Consider the following 16,910-nt stretch of genomic DNA (forward strand, 5'->3'; position numbering starts at 1 on the left):
ATTAATTTTTAAACACATGTTACATATTATTCTAGCCCTGTTTCTTCATTCAGAAAGTTCTAATCCTTTACTCATAAGGAATCCCCTTCCATTACCATGTGGGATTCGTTGAGCGTGGCCATGTTGCACAATTCCAGAAGGATACGATTATATAGGCTCTGTTTAGGAAACTTCTGTCTTCCATGGCAGTGTTTATCTCTCAATTTTCAGAGACTGGGAGGGTATTCAACTGGTTGAGCTAACTGAAATTTCTGAAGCTTAAGAAATAGTTCACTACCTGAAATGTAGATCTGTAGTTGAGGAAGTTTAATGCAGTTTCCCAAAAAGAATTTTTTTTTTTTTATAATATGAGCTTATTTATTTGTTACTCTTAGAAATTTATTTCATTTTTGACTGGACTCAGACTTACAAGTAGAAGTTCTCAGAAAAGACAGCTTCCATCTCTTGATAACTTGTCCTCACATTTTTCTTTGGCCTCCTTCAGTATCTTGGCCAACAGCTTGGCATGTTCTTTGGCCTTCTCTTTATTTTTCTTGGTGTGCTGTTTCTTCAGAGCAATATGCCAAGGTTTGTGTTGCATTTTGAGCCCTTTGTCCCAGGTTTCGTGCCTTCTTTGTTCAGGGGCTTCCTCACAACATACTGTCGTATACTACCTTCTTTAGGGAGATTGAAAGTTGGCAGACTCTACTAGCTCTTTTGTGCCCCAAGTGGTGAGGCACAGTTGTATCAGTCAGTCCTAGGATGTTTTTCTCTTCTTTTGTGACAATGACACTCAGATTGGCATCCACAGTGCACCCTCCAGAGAGATTTGCACTGTCTTCTCCAGTTCTATTTGATTTGTAACAGGAATGTCCCTTAATCAAGCAGGCGGACACAGCCATAGGTCAAGATATCCTGCTTCATGGGGAAATCATGCTTGTGGATCCCACCACTGATAGGGACAACATAACCCTTCCCTTCGTCACATCACCTAGCTAGTTAGCAGCAACTTCTATGGCCATTCATTTCTCATAAAGGGTACAAAGTTTGCATTCATTGTCCATTTCAATGAGGTTCTGGCAGCCAGTGACTTGGAAGATGTTCAGCTTTGTAGTGACACAATTGACAAACCTCCATGGCACATTAGCAAAGATCCCTTGAAGAAAATTTAAGAGCAATCACTAGGGACGAAATCTTGAAGCTCACCTAGATTTAAGAAGTCAACTGGAAAGACCTAAGTGTGAATCCCAGAATTACAAAAGTCATCAATGAAAAAATAGGGACATATCTAAGGGCTCTAACACAGGGCACACATAGACTATTAAACATTGTGAGAATTGCACACACAGAAGACAAAATAGATGATTGGGACATACTAAAAATAGAAACTTATGTACATCAAAGGATTTCATCAAAAGAGATAAAAGGGAGCCCACAGAATGGGAAAAAGTCTTCTGCAACGACATATCAGACAAGGGACTAATATCTAAAATCTATAGGAAACTAAAACACCTCTAAAAGAAAAAGACAAATAACCCAACTGAAAAATGGGCACAGGACATGAACAGACACTTCACCACAGAAGACATTCTTTTGATTGAATAGTCAGTAGTTATTACCATGACTAATTGCAATTGTCACAATTGTAAAGGTAGAAGTTTTATAACATAAATTGGGGGGAGTAGTTCATTTTACATTCCCGGAACAGAGGACCCTAGGACCATCAAAGGAGAAGAGTATGACTGGAACTTCAGACCTTAACCAGAGATGGAGACAGAGGTGATGGCATGAAGAGATAGAGCAGCCAAGGACTCTAGACTCATGGAGAGAGAAAGGCTGTGTGCTTGCAGAATGTGCCCTTTGGTTATTTAAATGATTCTGTATTCCTGAGTGTTTTTTGTGTATAGTTAAAAAAAGGGGGAATAGAATCAAAGCAAATGCTATTAAATGATGATGCATGGAGGAGATTGTAATCATTGCAATGAAACAAAATATGATAGGATGAGTGCAACACTGATGTTAAGAGAAGAAGTTAACAGGCAGATAAAAGGAAAGAGTGCCAAGTCCTGCCAGACGTGCTGTTCTACTCTGTAGGAAAGCTGAGAAACAAGAGGTAATACCTTCAAATGTGACCATTTCAGTTGGCAGAAAAAATGGCAAAGGATGGTAATATATAACCTAAGAAAGGTGTAATTTTTTTTTAATTGTTTTACTGTTGTTATTTTTTCAGCATTTTTATAGGACAGTGAGAAGACATTCATCATTAAGCAGTTACAGTCAAAAGGATTCTGGGCTGCTTTTGTATCAACTCTCCGATTTGTTTTTCTTGAATCGTCATTCTCCACTGACTAAACCAATCAGCCAAAGTTCTTGAGGCAGCACTGGCTACCAAAGAAAGGCTAGCCCTTTACTCCCCCTTTGCAAGTACAGCTTATTAAACACTGTAGGATCTAAATAAAGATATGTAATGTCTCTTAAGGATGAATCATTTATTCTGAGTTAAACTTGGGCCATGGGCCAGACTCCCATCCGGTGTAATGCATTACCACTGCTCTTGGGGTTGGGAGTCTTGTCTCCCATCCCGTCTGAAGTTAGACCAACTCCGGGTGGTTCCATTACTCAGGCCTCTTCTAGTCTCTTGGATCAAGTTATTTTCAAGACAGCTAATAATCCAAGTTACGTAATCCTAGGGAAATGTAACGTGGAATTGGGAGCTGTAGTGCTGATGAGCTAATGTAAACATTTTAGAGCAAAACTAGTCCTTCATGAAGAGCAGATGCCACTGACGGCACCGTTGGCCCACGTGGTCCTCTATTCAGCAGAGGCAGCTCTCTCCACCCACTCAATGCTTTCCCCATATGGGAAACATAGTACCAGAATAGGAGCGAAGCAGTTGTGATGCTTGTTATTGGACATAACAAACCAGTATGCAAATTGGCCCTCACTTCTGATGTGATGGATGGATCATTAGGTGCTCTCCTGTGGATTAATATGTTGCTCTCTCAAAGGGCCTTCAAGGATTATTCATTTTGACTTCCTATTGGTAGAGGAGTTCTGTCTAGTGTGGCGCTGTAGAATAAGCACTGGGCTGCAAGGTTGATTTGAACTGCAAGGTCATCAGTTCAAGCTCTCCTCGGAAACCCTACACAGGATCATTATGGGTTGGAACTGACTTGACGGCCTTTAACAACAACATTGGTTGAGGAAAATCAGTAGCTAGATGCACTGCATATAAAAATATGAGGAACCAGGTCTACGCCCCAAAGGAGCTTAAGCTCTAAGGGAAGTCATGGGCTCCCCTGTCTTACACAGGATGGTCCAAGACACAGTGATAAGATGCTCTTCAGCATGTTGGCCTCCTGTGAGACTAGCTCAAGGTAGGACACGTATGCATGCCCACTTGTATGTGTAACTGTCATTGGGCATAAGTGAGACTCATCAGATGGTGGGTAGCTGTTAGTGGTGGTGTATTTTGCTCAGCATCTTGCTTGGTGTAGATGGTATTTAGCTTGAATATAAATTATATCCCCACATCATGAGAATTTTACTAAAGGTCCAATCATGTGTCTGAGAAGCCCAAAATGTGTAATAATGTTTGCAAAGTATTAATTTCTCAGATATGTTGAGAACAAGAGAATATGAGCAAGTTCTTTCTCACTTCACTTAAGAGCTTTCTTTGTTGAGTATTCAAATGTAGTTTTTAAATAACGTAGTAAGAGAGTTGGGATTTGGGGGTTGGGTCAAAGAAGTGGTCTTCTTTAAGAGTTCATGAAATTTCCCTGGCCATGGACCAAGACCACAGCATAAAAATTATAAGCACTTGTGGTTATAGTCTCACCAAATTAAAGAAGGACATGACAAATGTTCATAAGTCTGAAATTTGAAGCTATGTGATTTTTACGTTTTCTTTTGGGAGGAATAGCCTGGTCTGTGTGTTGGGCTGTGAGTATGAAAGTCCCAGATGTCAGGACAGAGTACGGAGCTTTTCAAGGAGCAGAAGTCACTGGATCTTTCGTAGTTTTGGCAGCTCCTGTGGCTCTGACAGTTGCACTGTGTCTTCCCCCCTAGCAGAGACGTAGTGTGCCCAGAAATTGGTACAAGTGTAAATGATTTGTCATTTTCCCTTCTTCTTTGGGTCAAGGTCTCTATATTACATTTAAGTTCATTAATTCAATAAATATTTAGTGAACATTTGTGATGTGGAAGGTAGTGTCTTCATACAACTGACATTCTGTAACAGGGAGGAGATGGGTAATCTGAGACGGTGAGGAGTACTGTGGTGGGGGACAAGGTAAGAGGCATAAAATGTGATGGAGTTGGCAGGTATAGCTATTTTATATAAGAAATAGTCGGAGGCAACCTGAGAAAATAACGTTGGAACGGAGACCTAAAGGTTGTCCAAATATACAAAGGGGCTTAAAAAAGTTCACAGAAAAATTCCATTTCTTTTCAAAACAGACACAACTTTACTAAAATTCAGAGAATAACTTCTTTAATGCTCATCTTGCATCTCTCTTAAATCAGAATAAATGGCTTCCCAAAAAAATGTGCTGGAAAAGAAGTTCCACGCAGCCTTCCTGTCAGCTTTTTCTCTGAGAAAGGGCCCCTTCTTCCCAGTGAGAAGATAAGTGCTGTGATTTGAGGCCTCTGGGATTCCTTTGAGAAGCCCACAGTCTGTTTTGGTTCATGTATGAGTTGTGAAGACAGGGTGAGGGCTGGCAATCTTCTGCTCCCCAACTAATCCTATGGAGGGTACTCTTTCCAACTACTGCTGGGATTCCCCCGACTTCTTTAAGCTAAAAGACAACAGACTTTCAGAGCACATCTACAAACCAAGACCATATGACAACCAAATGCAATAAAGACTGAGATTTCTGTTTTCTGGAAGTTCTTCAAGACCTCTTTGCATATGCACCAATAGAGCTGCTGGACTGTTCTCTGGAGGATGTCCCAAGAGGGATACCATGTGTTAAGACCCATTAACTGCATCTCAGTGGCTCCATAACTCTTGAGGACAATCCCATAGCCTACTAACTCTATCATCTCTCCTATTTTCTTAAACGTGGAAATTCAGAAGGCTTATGCGCTTGCTATAGCGCTAATAAGGTTCTTTTTTTAACTTATTGAGAAATCCTCTCACAGGGTTTCTGCCGAATAGACTGTGGCAAGCATGTCTCACCTCTCTGCAGGGAGTCACGATGTGTGATATGAACTGATGAATGAGTGTTCTCAGACTGCGTGCTCTACCCAGAAAGCTGCTTGTTGATGAAGCTCCATGCATCTGGAGCATGGGCTAGAGCCGTACTCTTAGCCAGTCCTGACTCATATGATTAACTACAGTCCAGAGCCCCAGAGGAATCTGGTTATCGGTGTGGATTTCTTCAACAACAGGCATTGGAGCTGAACATTCTTGCCTGGCAGCTCCTGGGCTCCTCCCAAAGTGCTCCTGTGTACATGGGAAGTGGCAGAAGGTTTGTGGACTGATAGGTTTCATTTATAAAGATGAGTGTTTTCAACTGAAAAGGTAGAGGTTCTGTATCTGAAAGGGGCAGTAGTTAATCTTACAGTCCAAGAACAGAACCCTAAGACCATCAAGTGAGAGGAGCAGAATGTGGAACCCTATCCAGAGATGGAGACAGAGCTGATGACATGGAGAGAGACAGAGAGCAGCTGAGGACTCTAGGCTCATGGGCAGAGAAAGACTGTGTGTTGGTGGCCAGGAGGCAGGTTTGCAGAATGTGCCCTTTAGTTGTTTAAATTATTATATATTCCTGAGTGTTTTTTGTGTACATCTTCCCCCTCCCCCCACCAAAAAACAACAACTGTGGGATTAGAAGCAAATGCTGTTGAATGATGATGTACGGAGGAGATTGTGATCATTGCAAAAAAATGATGAGTGTAAAACCAGTGTTATCCCATGTAAACTATCACTCAATTCACAATAAAAACTTCAAAAAAAAAAGATGAGTGTTTATTTTTCCTGTCCTCAACTCACCCAACTTTTAAACACTTTTTATACAGAAATTCTGGTGAATTTTTTTTCCTCTTTTGAGACTAGATGTCCTGGGAAAGGTATCTTTACCTCTGGCCCACCCGTCAATTCTGAGTTGGGTTTCAGCCCAGGGCACAACCTCTGCTGAAGGCTGGTAGCAACTAGCCAGGTATTTATCGGCTAGAGGGTTTGTGGCAGGACCTCAGTTATGCATAAATGTTCACAGAGCCCTGCATTCTAGAAACTGCCTATGAAGAAAGGAAAATAGCCCTGATGAGGGCTGAAAAGTCAAATTGGTATGTGTGTCCATGTGCAGATCAGAGCTTCCTTCCTGGGTCAACCATGGTTTCTTGTGAAAACTAGCTAGCTGCCTGCAAGAATTTTTCATTTGCTGGATCACTGCACTTTCTGAAGGCGTGTTTCGATTTCTCAGAATAAGGAGTTCTGGATTAAGCCTTGGGCTGCTAACCACAAGGTCAGTGATTCAAACCTATCAGCCACTCGGTAGGAAAAAGGTGAGACTGTTCCTGTAAAGATGTACACTCTCAGAAACACCATGGAGCAGTTCTGCTCTGTCCCACAGGGTCAGTATGAGTCAGAATTGATTTTGTGGCAGTTGGTTTTTGGTTTCAGGAGAAGAGCAGGAGATGGTCACCAACATTCCATTGTGGTTTTGTTCTCCAGATCTGCTTGAGAGAAGCAGAGCTCATGTGCCTCGAGACTTGGGTCTGTGGCTTGGCTGAGCAGTCAGTTCTGGGTTTCTACAGCTCCTGGAAGGTTTTAAATCTTTCCCTGCCTTTGGCCCCAGGGCCTGTGCTGGGCTACCTGTCTCTGGACCAGGCATGCTGGTGTGACTCCTCTGCCTTTGCCCTCAGTGGATTACTCCTGCCCCTGAGCACATAGGTGAGAGGATGCACCAGGAGTTCATAGGACAGCAACATCCTGAATGTGCTTCACCCAAGGCTTGGGCAGAGACGTCCCTGGACTGCACGCGTGGGCCTGGTGCTTGCTCCGTCACCAAGTCCTAAGTTTGTTTTTCCAACTGAGAGCTTTTCATGCCACTGATATAAAGTCCTACTTGGTTTTGTTGTTGTTCTGACTCATAGTGATCCTCTATAAGGTTTGCAAGGAGTGGCTGATGGGTTTGAATTACCAACCTTGTGGTTAGCAGTCCAGTGCTTATCCTACAGTGCTATACTAGGACTTCCAAAGTCCTTCTCAGGAACTCAGTAGCAGAGCTCCTTGGTCTCTTTGTTAATTGAACACAGCTCTTTGCACTTGGGGGCTGTAAGAACAGGCAGCCCCAACCAGGGCAGGGGCCTTGTGCTCACTGCTAATGGTGATCTCTCTTCCCCAGGTTCCAGGTGTGTGATGGTGGCTGCAATCTGTCTTGTGGGTATTAATCTTCAATGGTAGCTGCTGTTCTCAAGCTGTTCTACAAAACTGGAGCAACTGGTGAGTTCCAGAGACGCAGAGTAGCCCAGACTCTTGAGGTGGGGCCAGGGACGAGGTGCGGACTCCATGGACCCTGGGGACCCCACTGGGTGCTGGGAGCAGCATGGGTGTAGAGTGCTTACCATTGGGGTTTGCTCTCCATTGTCTTCTCCACCACAGGCTGCTAGGGAGATGGTTCCCAGACAGCAGTTCTTAATCATCATCACTCCCAGTTCTTGGTCCTCACCACAGCCTTCCCAAGTAAGGCTGACACCATTAACTCCTGAGTTAGAGTACCCTGGTAGCAGCCTGAAATGAGATACTCCACCTGAGACAATTGTACAGATAAATAGAGCTTTTCCCCTTAAGCCTTTTATTCATTATTTTTTAAATTGATATATCTGGTGGCAATCTTTTTCAAATATAGCATGGGCATCTTCCCCATCTGATTAATCCAATTACACTGAATATATGGAGTCTTTTCTCGATGGCTCAGAGACATTTTTATGAGCCTCTTCAGAAACAAGTGATTACTCTTGGTCATTCAGAGGATGCTAAGATTACAGCCTAGAAGCTGTGGGGCAGCTGTACTCTGTCCTGTTAGGTCAGTATGAGTCACATATGGATTTGACAGCACTTAACAACGGTCTTGGAACCCTATACCTGGTCACTATGGGTAGGAACCGACTTGATGGCACTTAACAACAACTATCTTGGAGTTCTAGTATGGCGCTGTGGGTTAATGCACCAGACAACAAAGTTGTTTGAACTGCAAGGTTGGTGGTTCAAGCTCACCAGCTGCTCTTTAGAAACCCTATACAGGGTCGCTATGCATCGGGATTGACTCGACGGGACTTAACAATACAACAACAATCTTAAAAAGAAGAAGAAGAATGTAGCATCCTCAGAGGTCACCTGACCTCTGGACAAGAGGCTTTGAGGCCTTTTTGGAAAGCGTGTCTGAAAACAGCAGGACACCGGGGCAGGCCAACTACGGTTTGTGTTTCGGCCCAAATAAGGTGGCAAATCTCATCCCTTAGAGGGGCCCATGCAGAAAAGATGAGTCAGAAAGGAGGGCAAGATTCCTGCTAAGGACAGGGAACCAAGCCATTTGGGCCAGGAAAGTCATTAACACATTTTTGGGGCTTAAACAATTTCATGCTCACAATAGCACAACCCGAGGTACGCACATTGCTGTGGACTGAGTTTTGCTTTCCTCCTTCCCTTCCCTCAATGGGCTCCTTTCTGAACAGGAAGCTGGCAGACTGTGTCTCCCCATTATGTAGTTTTCTCACCCTAACCCTTAACTTATCAACAGGTAAACGTTTTCCCTCCCACTAATTCTGTACCGTTCTAATTTATTAGAATTTCCTCTTGTCATGCTCTTACTGATATCATCATGCAGGGCAGGAAAATGTTTTAAAAGACAAGCGTATTTTCTTTTTCTTTTGAGGAAATTTAGAAACCAATGAAAAGCCATCCATACAGTTTTTGAAAGCAAGTGGGGGGGAGGGGAAGGGAACATAATGATTTTTTAATGCAATCAATCAATCGAAGTATTAGTCACTGAGGACATGGGAGATAGCCAGGAAGCTGTAGCCTCTGGTGAATATTCATGACCAGTGGAGGGTCATGGAGAGAAGTGGCACTTAATCCTGGGTAGGCAACAAAGAGTCAGATTTTGAGGCAGGGACAGTGCTGAGAGGTGGAGGGTTCAGGGTTTGTGCTATATGAAACCTGAGGTAGTAGTTCCCAGCTTCCAGGGCCTCCCATGACTACAAGAAGGGCTTTGGATTCTGGTGAAGAGAAATTGTAGGGATTATGGGTGATGGTTGCACACATAATTAATTTAACTGATAGCACTTTGTACACCTAAGAAAGGTTGAACTGGCGAATGTCATAAATATTTTTACAACAATTTAAAAATAAATGGGTTTAGAAACCAGGGAGATTTTCTGCCCCTACATCTGAAGTCAGACTCCATGCTGTGAGGAGGTGTCTGGGCCAGGGTGTGGGTTAGAACCATAGGTGAAATGTTCAGGCGGCTGAAAGTGTGGGCTGTGGAAGACACAGGAGGGTCATCAGAATAGCCGTCTTTGGAGCAGGATTCCCCTACAGAGGGTGAACTTTTTTTTTTTTTTCCTTCAAAAAAAAAAGCTTTTATTGTGAATTAAATGATAGTTTACATGGTGGAACGTTGGTTTTGCACTCAACCAATCATATTTTGTTTCATTGCAATGATTACAGTCCCCTCCATGCATCCTTAAATTTAACAGTATTTGCCTATAGTCCCTCCTTTTTTTTTTTTGACGATGTACAGAAGAACATGCAGAAATATATAAATATATAATCGTTTAAACAATCAGAAGGCACATTTTGAATGCCAGCCTCCTGGCTGCCAGCACACAGCCATTCTTTCCATAAGTCTAGAGTCCTCAGGTACTCTATCTCTCCATGCCATCTTCTCTGCCTCCATCTCTAGTCTCACTGCTTCTCTGGTTAGGGTCCCACATTCTGTTCATGCTCTTGATGGTCCTAGGATCCTCTGTTCCTGGGCTGTACAATTAACTACTCCCCTGCTTTATGTTATAAAACTTCTGCCTTTACAGTTGTGACGATTGCAGTTAGTCATGATAACAATTACCCACTATTGGATGAAAAGAATCCTATCCCCATCTCCTTTCATCAGCTCCATCTAGACAAGTTGAAAACTATTCAAAGGGGATTGTTCTGAAATTAAACTCTCCTTTGAAAACTTGTAAGCCAGCCACTTTGTGCCTTTACAGCCCCATTTTAGGTAGCCAATGTCTAAGTTGTCCTTCCCTATCAACTCAGTGTACTAAGGGGATAGACTTGATCCTTGATATGAAGACTCCTTCCCTCTTGGTTAGTATTTTGAACTATTACATTCATAAGCAAAGTTCAAGTTCATCAATTTGTAGCAATTTACACTTGCTTCTTGTATCAAATGCCTGTATTTTCCTCTAGTAGAGTTCTGATCATCAAACTATCCAAGCGAGGCCAAATGAGTACTATCTGCAAGTTTGGGCATCATCTTGGGCCCACTTCATATCAGTTGGATGCTTCACTCTCAGCTCTAGTCCTCAGTGACTAGGTCAGTGCCCATAGGCTCAGGAGTTCCCAAGTCTTGCTGAATTTCTTAAACGTTAACTAGACCTATTATTATAAATTGATGCCAACACTTTTCTAAAAATTAATCTGAAAGTATATAATGAAAGCTAACATACTCTTCTCGCTTAAAAATTCTTGTCCTATAATGTCCTTTATTTATTTGGTGTTAGATGGAATGGGATTTTTTATAAAGATGAGTAATAAATGCTAGAGAAGAAATTATTTACATTTAGATCAAGTACATGTAGACCTGCAGGGGGCGGAATGGGACACTCATGGCTGAGAGAAGACTCTCCCAAGGCACCTGGACAAGCAGTCTTAACTTACAGAAGGGAAAGTTGAGTCAGGCCCACAGCCACCCTGGCCTCTGTACATTACTGCACCCCCACATGTCAGTGACCAGCAGCATCGTGACCTCATTCCATCAGCAATGGTCCCCAAAGTACTGGGTGCCCCATGAAGACTTTCTGATCTAAGACAACTGAAATGCTTTAGATCTGAATGTTCTTTAAGATAGCTGGCGACACCCTTCACTGTCTAAACCCAGGGCTGGTGACCTCCCTGAGACCGTCTGTTTTACGTATATATGTTTATATTTTTATCCTTCATTGTGAGGAGAATTTGCTCCTTAAACATAAGCTGACCCTCCTCACCCGCCACCCCACCCCTCCCCCATCATGGTGCCTTGTGTTCCCGGATGCCTTTGGATTCTGTTTAAAATGTCCTTTTTAATACATTCCAAGGTTTGAACTCCGTCCCTAGTTAAACCTCTTCCTTGTTTACAGGGACTGAAATAGCCACATTTTGACCTTCTGTTCAGTCTGGGAACATCTATGGTAGTGAGGACGCATTCTTTTCCCATGCGGGAATTGCATTGACATGGCAGTCGGGGAAGCTCTCAGCAACCATAGACTCCTGTCTCCCTCCTTTTCTCTCTTCCTTCTACCCGTCGTGTTCTTTTTCACATCCATCAGCCTTTCTAGCCAGCCAGCATTAACTAGACCCGCACCCGTACTTCCTACTCAGAGGTCCAGATGTCTCCGTGTGTGATTATATATTTGCTTCTTCCCCAGGGAAGCCTCAGGCACCTCCCATACCAGCTTCCTGGTGGAGGTCCCACTGTGGGGCCGAGGGAATCAGCAAGATGAGGGGATTGTGCCTCATTTACCCCAGAGCCCAGATGTCTGTAGGTGTGATTGCATTTTTGCTCTACTATCTCTGGGGCTGAGGAAAGAGAAGATATTCTTAGAAAAGAAAGTAACAGTCTGAAGTAATCCTTACCAAAGCCAAAGATGTGGCCTGGACCACGAGAGTTCCTAGTAGGAGTTCAGAGAAAACCCTGCAACCTGAAGGGGTCAGGAGAGTCAAGGGGAGGCAGGACTCAAACTGAGTTCTGAAGGGTGGTTTGTTTGTGCTGAGGGGGGTTCCAAGAGGAGAGGGAGGGAGAGTATACACAACATGTTTTTGTCAAGATGTTGAGGGCTTTGAAGGGTGGGTCAGGGATTTGGGGAGCCTGGGGAGAGATCTGCATAACAGGGTAAATGTTTTAGGAATCATGGTCATCTTGCTGCAAACGCAGGATAGTTAACACACGCATCAGGAACCACCGATCCAAGATGGTGGTGTGAACTTGAGAAATAACAGAATATCCAGAGGAGCAGAGCCCTGTGAATTCTACAGGGATGAGTAAGTGTGGGGGACAGACCAGCATTAGGGCTGGGCTTAGATAACGAAGAGAAACGGGCAGAAGGGGTCAGGAGCTAAGCTGTTTTAAAGCAAAGTTGGGTGGGACACATTGCCTTTGAGATCTTGACAGAAACATCCAGGAGAGAGTTGATGCTCATGGGATTTGGGGGAAAGAATTATCCAGAAATTGATAATTAATTGAGCCAGAGAGGTCAGGGCCAGCAGTATGCCCAGAGAGGGCTATTGAACTCTCCAGACGATAGAGCAAAAGCAGACCTGCCTGTCCCTGCCATACAGTGACTCGTCCTTCCTCACACAGTGGACACAACATATGGTAGGGAACGTCTGGAAAGGAAAGTTCACACGTGGCCCAGTTTTCTTGGCCTCTTGGTTCACTGCCTCCTTTCTCACAGTTCCTGAAAGCAATGTGGAGGTTTTGGTTGCAAGCCACATCCAATGCCCACTGTTTCCCCAGAGCCGGCTGCCAGTGCTATCCCCTGTGTATTGTTTCAATGTTGGAACAGCAATAGTGACTGCTGTTCCTCAGATTCCATTTCCTGAATAAACACACACAGCTTGCTGGCATGTGGTCAAGTTTGAAATGACCTGGAACTTGTCGTTCCAGTCCTGACAAGCTAAGGATGGTGGGGAGGAAACTGTCCCCATGTACAGTTTCTGTAAGCGGTTTCATCACACAGATGGAATGGGTGGGGGTGTCATGTCCTTCATGGTGGGGCAATTCTCTTTGAAGACCAATGTCAACTTGAGAGAAGTCCCCTTTGGCAGGTAAAGGGCAGCTCAGGCATTAGTGAGGATATGAGACGGGTTAGGATAAGAGAACTTTACCTGGATACAGCCAAAGGTCATCTTAGCCTTTGAATACCCTTCAGTCCCAGGTCCCAGCCCCATGAAGCTGCCCCACCCCTGAGCATACTCTCCCACCACCCACCACACCTGCGACGTACTGCATACACCACATGGAGGAGGTGTCTGAGAGGGTCCTTGGGCTCCTGACCTGAGCTGCAGGTTCCTCAGATAGACCCTGATCACTGAGTGCCTGTTTCAAAGATGTGTGCACAGCTCCTACCCGCTTTGATTTCATCATCGACTATTTGCTGAGTTCAGGTTTGTACCACTCCTGTGCTAGATACTGAAGTCAGACAGTTAGATTTTACTGAAGGGGTTTATTTCCTCTCACTCTTGGGAAACACCTATCCCTGTTTCAAAGAATTCAAAGACAGACTACAAAGAAGGAGTGACAAACTACTTCTGAATATTTAGTCACTGAAAACCTTATGAATAGCAGAGAAACACTGTCAGATATAGTGCCAGAAAATGAGCCCCTCAGGTTGGAAGACACTCAAAATGCGACTGGGGAAGAGCTGCCTCCTCAAAGTAGAGTTGACCATGATGACACGAATGGAGTAAAGCCTGTGGGACCTTCATTTGCTGATGGGGCACAACTCAAAAAGAAGAGAAACAGCTGTCAAAAGGGCTCTAATTAGGTCTTTTTACTTCAATTGATGTGATAAGACTATTTTAATAATTGCAGCAGGCTGAGCAGGGGGATAAGATCACTATTATCCATAGGTATATGGTAATTACAGTGGGTCTTCTGGCTTGCAGTTAGTATTGCTACCAATTTGCACTGTCCCCCCAAAACTAGGATGTGAAACCATCTGTTGGGTCATAGTTTCAATGCAGTCAGAGGTGTACAGTTTGGGTTTGTGTAAGAATACTTATTGCAAAGATTGTCCAAGTAGACATTTTTTAGTGTTTACCTAAATATCTAATTTCAGAATTTAACTCTAAACATGCATTTCCCCAAGTGAATCTAACTTGGGACTATTAGATGTGCTGTTATCATTAATGATGATGTTTCTTTATGGCCTCTTCCCACATGCAAACAAACATTTCTCAACATAAATTTCTCTGTGGATTTACCTCTGCATATACCTTTTCTGGAGTCATTGTGTGGTGCTGTAGGATAAACACGGGACTGCTAACCACAGGACAATAGTTCAAACCCACCAGCCACTCTTCTGAAACCCTATACAGGGTTGCTATGAATCAAAACCAACTCAATGGCACTTAACACCACTATACCTTTTCTACAACCACAAATGTGAGTTTGACATGTTCAGGTAATACGAAAACAAGAGACTTGAAGTTGAAGAGACAGAAGACAATAAAAGGACTGACAGAGAGTAGAGGTTTTACAAGACAGCCTTTATAGCACTATGCAAACAGGCATAGTGTAGCTGCTGTGTGGAGCCCTGGGACTCTGGACTCTACCAATGGGGCCAGGAGCTCGCTAGGGGTTGGGATGTTGTTGTTAAGTGCTCTTGAGTCACTTCCAACCCATAGCAACACTGTTTAGGGTTTCCGAGGATCAGCTGGTGAGTTTGAACCACTGACCTTGAAGTTCAAACCGACTTCACAGTCCAGCACATTAACCCACAGCACCACACCAGCACTCCAGGGGTTGCTTTGTTGTTGTTGTGATGTGCCGTGGAGTCGGTTCCGACTCATAGCGACCCTGCACAGGGTCTCCAAGGCCATTAATCTTTACGGGAACAGAACGCCTCATTTTTCTCCCACAGAGCAGCTGATAGTTTCGAACTGCTGACCTTGCAGTTTGCAGCCCGATTCATAACCATTACGCCACCAGAGCTCCTTCCAGGGGTTGCTAGAGGGCCCTTTTTCTGCCTCAAAACAACACATATATGTGATCATTCCCTTGCAACTTCAAGGAAAGGAGATTTGGAACACTTACGTTAAGCAAGAACATATATATATATACATTACCCATGTATCTCATGAAGGTGAGACCACTGATATTCTTGTGTGAGGTCTTAATTTCAAGGGTTGCTGAGCATGTTTATATGAGGGGGCTTCAAAAAGTTTATCAAAAAAGGGGAATTAAAAGAAAATGAAATCTTTCCATAAACTTTTTGAAACTCCTTTGTATATGAATAAACATACACTAATGAATTCTAGTTTCCCATAAGCCAGGGATTTTATTGTCATGTTGTTGTTAAGTACCTTCAAGTCAGTTCCAATTCAGAGACCCTGTACAGGGTTTCCAAGGAGCAGCTGGTAGGTTTGAACCACTGACTTCACAATTAGCAGTCCAGTGCTGCTCTTCTGTTTTTCTTCTGTGCTGTCAAATCAGTTCTGGCTGATAGCAACCCTGTATATGGTTTCCAAGAGCAGTTGATGGGTTTGAACTGCCAGCTTTTGGCTTACCAGTCCAGTCTTATACTATAGCACCACATCACCACATCAGAGTTCATTCTTCTGTCATTTGTTGTTAAGTGCCATTGAGTCGGTTCCAACTCAAAGCAACACTATATAGGATTTCCAAGGAGTGGCTGGTGAGTTTGAACTGCCACCCTTGTAATTCAAACTGATCTTGTGGTCCAGTGCTTTATCCCACAGTGCCATCGCACCAAGAGGAAGTACTTCACATGGACTTAAAATCTGCCCTCAAGTGTTTTCTTTTGTTTCAGGTTTGAAAACACCTTGCCCAGTTTTGAGCCCTTCAAGACTTTGCTGCAGCCTCTATCACACATCTGGTTTTCTCGAAGAAATAACAAAATATAATAAAAATGTTTTACTCTTTTACACTGTATAATTGTAAGAAATAGTGTGTTATTTGTGATTGCATGGTCTGACGTACATTTCTGTACAGTTTGGAGATATTTTCAAACAAAACATAAAGAAGTCAACAGTAAAATCAAGAGAGTTGAGTATTTTTATATCAGACATTTTAAGTGTGACAGAATGGATGGTCTTACACTGGGTTGGATCACAATTATTGTGCTTGACTTTTGAACACTTGTAATTAAAAATATCTATTTTTTTTCCATCTAATATAAGCTGCATGTTTCATGCATGTTTTTAAATATTATCAAGATTACCAGAACTGTATTGTGAATGTATAGAAATGTTTCCCCAAGTTCACTCTGGGCTAAGTTAGTAATGTGATGAACATTAGATACACAACTGTGTTCTCTGCAGTGGTAGGTATGTAATCCTGTTTCCAGGGGGATAGCCCAGCAAGACAATCAAAAGCCTACAGACGTTTCTAACTTGGTGGCATGCTCACAACTGGGCAACATTTTTCCATTAGTACAAATTCCTGGTCGGAGGTATGCCCTTAAGGAGCCCTGGCAGGTCCCGATGGAACTGTACCACCCTGCATGTCAAGTGTCTGTCGGTTTCTGTGGGTTTTTTATAGTAGTACACTCTTGGGTGTTTGTAACTCACTTGATGCATACCTCACATTCCCTCCTGAGCGGAAGTGAAGAGTCTCATCACTGATAAGGAAAAATCCCTGCTCTGGGAGGCCAGCCTGTCCCAGAGCACCCAGCTGCTGGCTCCCAAGTGGTTTTACAAACATGGCTCGAACTGAGCTTGTTTCCCAGTCTTGGCAGCATCTTGCCAAACAAACCATTGAAAACAATCCCGTTCTCTCCTTGTAAGACTGCCACAGCAGCACAGCAAGAGATGATTTAGCCAGTGGAGTTAGAACAAGAATGTTGTTTGCTTCAAGGAGTAGCCAAAAAGACCATGTTGTGTTGCAAGTTGACACATTTCGAGTCTAGCAACTCAGCCTCTCCCTCTTGTAGAAGAGCCACGTGTAAAATTACATCACCTTAAGAATTTTCATCCATGGATACGG

The 16,910-nt window shown here is 43.3% G+C and overlaps 1 pseudogene; it reads right to left on the bottom strand.

Annotated features, from left to right (window-relative positions):
- Window positions 1-383: 383 nt before the first annotated feature.
- Window positions 384-16,628, bottom strand: LOC102828081 (annotated as a pseudogene).
- Between the last annotated feature and the right edge of the window lie 282 nt (window positions 16,629-16,910).

The sequence above is a fragment of the Chrysochloris asiatica genome, unplaced genomic scaffold (assembly GCF_000296735.1).
Source record: "Chrysochloris asiatica unplaced genomic scaffold, ChrAsi1.0 scaffold00011, whole genome shotgun sequence".
Taxonomy (NCBI): Eukaryota; Metazoa; Chordata; class Mammalia; order Afrosoricida; family Chrysochloridae; genus Chrysochloris; species Chrysochloris asiatica.